The sequence below is a fragment of the Capsicum annuum genome, chromosome 12 (genome assembly GCF_002878395.1).
Source record: "Capsicum annuum cultivar UCD-10X-F1 chromosome 12, UCD10Xv1.1, whole genome shotgun sequence".
Classification (NCBI taxonomy): domain Eukaryota; kingdom Viridiplantae; phylum Streptophyta; class Magnoliopsida; order Solanales; family Solanaceae; genus Capsicum; species Capsicum annuum.
In genome coordinates this window covers 41,037,724-41,045,604 of record NC_061122.1, presented here as the reverse complement: position 1 = coordinate 41,045,604, position 7,881 = coordinate 41,037,724, and the positions used below count along the sequence as shown (strand labels likewise).

At 33.3% G+C, this 7,881-nt stretch overlaps 1 long non-coding RNA gene across 1 annotated transcript; it reads right to left on the bottom strand.

Annotated features, from left to right (window-relative positions):
- Positions 1–1,133: 1,133 nt before the first annotated feature.
- On the bottom strand, positions 1,134–6,085 carry LOC124889381. The gene is made up of 2 exons (XR_007048338.1): positions 5,563–6,085; positions 1,134–1,569 (listed from the first exon to the last, which is right to left on the bottom strand). It is a non-coding gene; the product is annotated as an uncharacterized LOC124889381 (long non-coding RNA).
- Positions 6,086–7,881: the final 1,796 nt, after the last annotated feature.

The following is a 7,881-nucleotide window of genomic DNA, read 5'->3' as shown; positions in this document are numbered from 1 at the left end:
ATACTATAAGAGTAGTTGGCTCAAGTTTCTCTATTTCTTCATAATTTTTTACCTGTGAAAAAGGAAATGGGACAACGAAGAACTCAAAGTTGTTGTTATCAGAGAAGTTTTCACGTCGGTTAACTGTTGAAAGTCGAAAAGGAACTTGCCCGACTATTTATCTATGGAGGTTGAAGGGAGAAATTTTCCAGAACTGTTAGTTGGAAGAGAGTTGAGAGAAACTGAAGAGAGAGAGTGTGGCTGATTTGGATTGAAGAGGGGTGTGGGTTGGGTTAATTTGTATTTTTGAAAAGATTAGAAAGTTTTAAAAATATTAATCAAGTCTACAATTAACTTAATTAAGTTTTCTAATGATGTTTGACCCTTTAAGGTTGTGAAAGTCACCAATCCTTTATTCAAGACTTAAAAGACACCTTTCCTTCAATTTTCTCAAGATACGGGGCATATCCAGGTAATTTGTGTGAAGAAAATCCTAGAAAACTTGAGAAAATGAAAGAAAAATCATAACTCTTATTTTTCCTTATGAGAATGTAATGCGTCGTAACCCATCATTTGTAAGGACAAATACACACATTAAGAAAAAAAATGAATGGACTAAGCTAAACAATAATTACAAAGGGACAATATCTGGTGCACTTGGGCTTGGATCTAAATCATTAATCATAATCACCCCCTCAAGCTAGAGGTTGAGTGAAGTCCCATCTTGGCCATCAAAACATGGGATATCAGCCAACTGAGAGCGAGTGGGAATGTATTGAAAATATATAAGAGCACCATCAAGCTTATTGTGAACAAAATGAAATCCAGCTCAATATGCTTGATGTGCTCGTGCAGGAACAAATTTTCTAGTAATGCTCAAAGTAACCTAGTTGTCATTCAAAAAAAATGAATAGGTGATTAACTAAAAATAGAGAGATTAGATAATAGTTGAACAAGCCAAGTCAACTCAGTAATAGTTTTGCGAAGAACTCTACATTCTGCCTCAGCTGAAGATAAAGAAATTGTGGATTATTTCTTTGATTTCTAGCAAATAGAGTTAGAACCCAAAGTAATGATTAACCCAGTAACAGATTTTCGTGAAATAGAGCATGCAACCCAATTAGAATATATGTTTAAGAGTGAAGTCAACAGAATTAGAGAGGAAAATGCCTTTAGCAAGATCAGTCAACAAATATCTCAAAACATGTAAAACAACTTGCATAAGAGAAGAACTAGGAGCTTTGAGAAATTGGCTTAACTGTTGAACTGAGAAGAAAATATCAGGCCTAGTGTGCTGTAAGGAATTTAATTTACCAACAAGCTTTCTAAAAGAAGAAGGATCAGGAAGCAAAGTTCTAGAGTTAGGTAGAAGCTTGGGGTAGGGTTCTAAAGGAATCACCACAGAATAACAACCAGAACAATGGAACTCTTCTATCAATTCCTTCGTATATTTATGCTGACTAACAAGAAAACCTTGAGGTACCCCGTGGGCTGCAAGGCCTAAGAAATAATAAATATCCCCAAAGTCTTGAATTTTAAGATGATCATCCAAGAAGCATTTCAAGGAATCCATTTCCCCAATATCATCACCTAAAATATCATCAACATGTACATCAAGGATTACAGTAGAGAGAAATGACACCTTAGTGAATAGAGAATAGTCATTAAGGCTACGAAAGTAATCTCTGGAAGTTAAAGTTGAAGACAATTTTCAAATCATCATCGAGAGGCTTGATTTAAACCATATAGTGATTTACGAAGCTTACAAGACAAAGGGTAGTAGAACCAGGAGGAGAAGAAACAGTGAGACCCAATGAGATCTTCATGTAAATCTCCTCAAACAAGTCACATATAGAAAAGCATTATTCACATTAAGTTGATAGATAGTACAACATTTCTTAGCAACAATAGTAAAAAGACATTTAATGATTGTGAACTTGAAAATAAAGGAAAATGTCTCAGTAAATCAATACCAATTTTTTGAATATCACCCCTGACAATAAGTTTGACATTATAGCGTTTAATAATACCACCATACTTGTGTTTAATCTTGTACACCCATTTTGAAGGTATAACTTTCTTTTCAGGTGAAAGTGAAACAATAAATATGTGATTGAGGTCCAATGCTAGAAATTCTTTGGTTATGGGATCCTGCCAAGAAGGTCAGATAGAGAACTGCTTGCTAGTAGTGTAAAGGTTTAGTAGAATGAGGAAAAGGAGAAATTGAAATAGGAGAGAAAGAATTGAATGATAGATAAAATCCTGCAAATGTACAGGAAAATGGTAGTCCTAGAAGATTTTCTAAGGGGTGGAGGAGAGACAGAAGATGGAGGATGAGGAGAATCATTGGAAAACAATGTTGAAGGAAAATAAGTGAGAGAAAATATGTTCAACAAAAGTAACATCTCTAGATTAAAAAATGGAATGATTCTGCAAATGAAGAAACTTGTACCCTTTCTTACCAAAAGCATGACCTAATAATATACAAGCGATAACTCTAGAATGAAATTTGTCCCTATGAGAAACAGGTACAATAGCATGATCTAGAGAACCAAAGGATCTAAGGTGAGTATATGATCGAAGGACACTATAAAGAATTTCAAAAAGAGTTGTATTAGATAGAATAGTGAAGGGAAATTTGTTTACTAAGTATGTGGATATCAGAATACATTCACCCCAATATTTAATATAAAGTTTCGACTGAAATAGAAAGGCCATGATAGTTTCTAGAAGGTGCTTATGCTTACTTTTAATAACACCATTTTGTTGTGGAGTGTTGGAGCATGTGCTTTATTGCATTATGCCTAAGGAAGAGAGATATTCAGAAAGAATAACCTAGCTCAAAAGTAATGTCAGTACGTATGGTTTGAACAAAGGTATTAAAATTAGTGGAGACCATAGTGATGAATGCCTTGATGACAGAAAAGACATTGATCTTGTAAAAGAGTAAATATGTCCAAGTAGCTCTACTAAAATCATCTACAATAGTCAAAAAATATTTGAAACCATTGTAGGTGGTAGTATGGTAGGGTCCCCATATATCAATGTGAAAAAATAGGAAAATCAAGAAGAACGAGTAGAACTGGTGGGGAAATGATTTCTTTATTGTCTTTCCATATGGTAGATGGAACATACAAAAGACTATTTGGGAGAAAATTTTGCAGAAATATGAGATATAGAAAGAATTTTAACAAAAGTTGAATGACCCATCCTTTGATACCACAAAACATCACTTTTATTTATTGAATTAGGGATAGATTGTACAGGAAGAATAGGAAAAGTACAATGACTTGTAAGACAAGAATCAAAGAAAAAGCAATAAAAAACTACAGCAGAGGTATTCACATCAGCAGGCAACAAAATAGGAGTGGGTAGAGAAGCAGAAGGTATGTGGAAGATGTATAGTCCATGCTCAACTTTATCAATTTCTAGTGGCCTTTACAGAGAAGGGAATTTTAATTTCAGAGAAATAGTAGTAAAAGAGCATGACAATCAAGTTAAGAAAGAAGTTGGAAAATAGAAATCAAACTATATTTTAAAGAAAGTACCAACATTACCTTGGTGAGAGTAATGGTAGGAGATAATGAGAGAGAACCAAAAGATGTGGCCTTCACCTTATACCTATTTGGTAATGTGACTAAAGATGGAAAAACTAAAGTTTGAAGATCATGCAGTAAATATTTTTGTGGAGTCATATGATTTGTCTCCAGAATCAAGCATCCAAGATATTGAATCTAATTGTGAAGTATTACATATAAAAGAACCATCATGTTAAACATAGAGGCAAGGACCAAACCTATGAAGGATGGCTAAGAAGAGGATGAGGATGGTTGAGATTGAGGAGATGCCTGGATTTGCTGGAATAAAGTTAGGAGATGAGTATATTATTTTAGAGAAAATCCATGGGAAGAAACAACAAGTGTAGTAGAGCCAAGATTAGGAGAATCTAGAGCTTGAACTAGTTGAACACAATGCAGTTCTTTTTCCCCCAGAGAATTTGAAATATGAGGAAAAACCCTGAAGTTGCAAGAAACCATGAATTTGTTATATGTGAACTCATAGTTTATTATTTGGGGAAAATTTCCCTAGTTGTTTGGTGGAGGTCTTGCAGAAGTTGACTGTTGAGAGATGGAATTAGATACAGAACCAACATCAACTTAAATAGGATATGAACCACTAGGCCTAAAAAGAGTAGAAGAATCGAAGAAACATGGAAGACAACAATATCAAGAGAGAAACTTATCATATTAGAATAAATTGCTTCTCATAGTGGAATATGTGCCATTTAACCATGATAGAAACTGAATGATATGTTGCCCCTCAATCAACTCATGTAAGGCTCCACAAACACAGGGTTTCCAAAGAAATATGTTTCTAATTTATCCCAAAGTCCCTAGAGTTTGGTAAAATAACTGGCTATATCAAGAGAACCTTGAGTAGTGGAATTTATAGCATGTTGAAGGCTATAATACTGTGAGGCATTGGCCACACTATATCTTTCTTCTAGATTATCCATGCTTCTTTAGCAGTCTAAAACCCAAAAATCCTTTGATTAATGCCATTTTCATTTAGTAAGGTGACCAACTAATATGAGATAACTATTTTTAGTAAGATGACCAACTAATATGGGACGGGATGAGTAGTAAGATAGAATGAATAGGAGATCAATTAGTTTATTAATTCTATGAATTTTCTTGAGCTTTGTGATTTCTATTTTACATTGATTTTATCTTTAATATTCTCTCTATTCATAAATATTTTACACTTATTACTCCTCACTTTTTAGTACATTCTCTTTTACACTATTTCCTCTATATTATATTACTTGGCATGTAGAGAAGTAAAACCAATTAGACAACAGAGAGAAAGCGAGAAGAGCATAAGAAACCATTTAAAGAAGAGCTTTGGGGAATAGATTGGTAACCAAATAATGTGAAAAGGAAATTAAAGCAGATATCTACACATAAAAAGCAAACAGCAGAGCAGTATTGTAAACAAACATCTACATATAAATATATATGAAAGAAAAATCAGCCGTCCAACAACATAAATTACTTAACTTGCAGCTAAATGAATAACTACCGAAGTTTAAATAAGTTTTGTTTCACAAAAGAGGACGATGATTTTGGATAGAGAACAAAATTTCGACTTCCTCATTCCCAACCACACCCTGCAACTTTCTAACATAGCTATTTTTTAAATTCCTGTCAAGATCACTCACATAGAAAAAATATATATCAAAAAGCCACAAAGTTAAGAAACAAGAAGTAAGGGGTAAATTAAAGAATGGATAATTTACTCTTAATGAGTTTCTAAGGTATAGTATCAACCCTTCCAAAAGAGATATCAGATAGTTGACCTCAAAGTTGAATTTTTCCAAATTAATGTAAGAACTTTTTCAACAAAATCCCAAACTTTTGGCATATGATTCCACTCTAATAATATAATAATAATTTTTTAATTTAATTTTAGAGCTCGAAAGCCAATCTAGTTTCTATTTATAGAGTAGAAGTAGAGTAATCTATAATGCAGCCCGAATTCAATAAGTTTTCCATAGTTGAGTACTATGAAAAACCTAACTACCTTGTGAAGAAAATGTCTGGAAATCACCCTTCCGATTTACTCTTTCCTTCAATGAATCTGTATGGATGGAAAGTGAAAACCTCCAACTGAGTGAACTTGAAGCCACTCTCAATCAAAGCTATACCATACAGGGCCACATTCTCATCCTACAAACACGTAGGTAAATCAGTTAGAGATTAATTTGAAGTTTGACATTTGAAAACATGTAAAGACATTCAGATATATCTTTAGGTCCTTTGCTACTTAGGGTGAAGCTTCCGGATAATACGGTATCGAGTATTGATTTTGAGCACTCTTTTACCATACATGTATGGTTGTTTGTTGCCTACAATATTCTCTCCAAATAAGAACTCAAACCATAGTTTGTCTGAGCCCATACCTACATCTAGTGTCAATCCTATTGACTCTAAATTGGCGAGATAATTTATTTTTAACATTTCTTTTTAATTTTTTTTAATTAGTAAAATTGACATAAGTTTTGGAAAGTCATTTTAAAATTGAAATCTTTTTTTTTTTTGGCATTGTATGAACAAAAAAAAATGAGAAAAATTGACAATCTACTGGATCAGCATCCCTAATAATAATGTGGAGGTTAGAGAATCTAATGACTTAAAAGTTTTTGAAGTGTCCATACATGATATGATGTTTTGACTTAAAGTTATTGAAGTGTGCATACATGATATGATATTTTGTTGGAAAGAAAGAACAAAACTTAATCTGTATAAAGGAAAAAAACAGATGTTGAACTAAGAAGAGAGAGCAGAAAAACTTTTATTTATTTCATTGCTTATTGAAATGATCACTGCCATATTTATATACAAAATCAAAACTAAAAAAACTTAATTAAAGAATTAAAATAAGCTATCATATCTCTAACATTATTGCCTAAAGATTAGTAGTTGTTATAAAATCAAATTGTCCATGATTGCAGCCTTATTTGACTAAACTTAATCCAACTTTGAAGCTGTAAGCTGAATTTCAGCAGCTAGTATAGCTAATCTGCAGCTCTTGAGGCACTAATCTTAACACTCCTCCTTAATTCAAGAGTTGTAACACCAAGTCTTTCTCCTAGAAACTCGAATCTTGTTCTAAGTAGAGACTTAGTTGGCAATCTGTTTAGCAGAAATACTGCAGTATTGGTAGCTTCAGTCCAAAATTTCTTTGGTAGCCCTTTCTCATGAAGCAAAGAACTTGTCAACTCTATTAGAGTCCTATTTTTTCTTTTCACTACTCTGTTTTGTTAAGAAGTATAGGGTGTCATTAGCTGATTCTCGATTCCCTTTAAATATGATGTTTTCTGAGGTCCTCCTACATCCATGTGAACAAGTTGGAACTTATTCTTTGCCCTCCATGATGAATTCTAAAAAGAAAGCCTTGCTTTCTTCCCATGTCGACAAGCTTCACAAGCAGGCAGATTTTTCTTAAGGATTGGGAGACCTTCTGCTAGTTGATTTTCTTTTATGATGAGTATGGCATCATGATGATACTGTCCGAGTCTTTTGTGGCATAATTCGGAATAATTTTCCTGCCTGACAATTATTGTTTGCTCCTCGTCCAATTGATTCAAGGAAAAAATACTTCCTCTCATCTTGATATAAAGCATCTCCTTATTATTAGAATCCTTAATGATACATGTTTTTTTCTAAAAAACACTTTGAACCCATTTTCAAGTAGTTTCCCAACACTTAAGAGGTTTTGATCAAGATAAAGAACAAAGAAAATATCAGTTATAAGTTTCAAACCTGTAGATCTTTGAATTGCAATTGTTCCTTTGTCTTTTGCGTTATGATATTGTCCATTTCCAATTTTGACTTGGAAAATAACAGATCTATCTATCTCTTTAAAGAGCTCATGATAACTGGTCATATAATTTGTGCATCCACTATCAATCAACCAATTTTTAGAAGTGTTTTTGCTAGAAAAACAAGTTGCTACAAATAATTGCTCTTCTTCATATTGATTTATAGCAACCTTGTCTTTTTCTTGTTGCGTTTGTGACTTGCATACCCTCTCCACATGGCCGATTTGACCATATTTGTTGCACTTGAAATCTGGTCTCTACCAACATTTTTGTTGAGAGTGATTTGTCTTTTTGCAATGAGGGCAAGGTGGATTACTTCCTCCCTGATTACTGTAATTATTGTAATGCCTTTGTTTCTGGTTCTTTTTCTTTTTCTCGTATGATTCGTTCTATGATTTAGCTTGAAAATCACCTTCAACAAAACCTTCTTTCCTCATTATTCTCCTTTGCTCCAATGCCTGCAAAGCATTAATAAGTTCTGCCAAGGTAATGTTTGACAGATCCTTAGAATTTCTAAA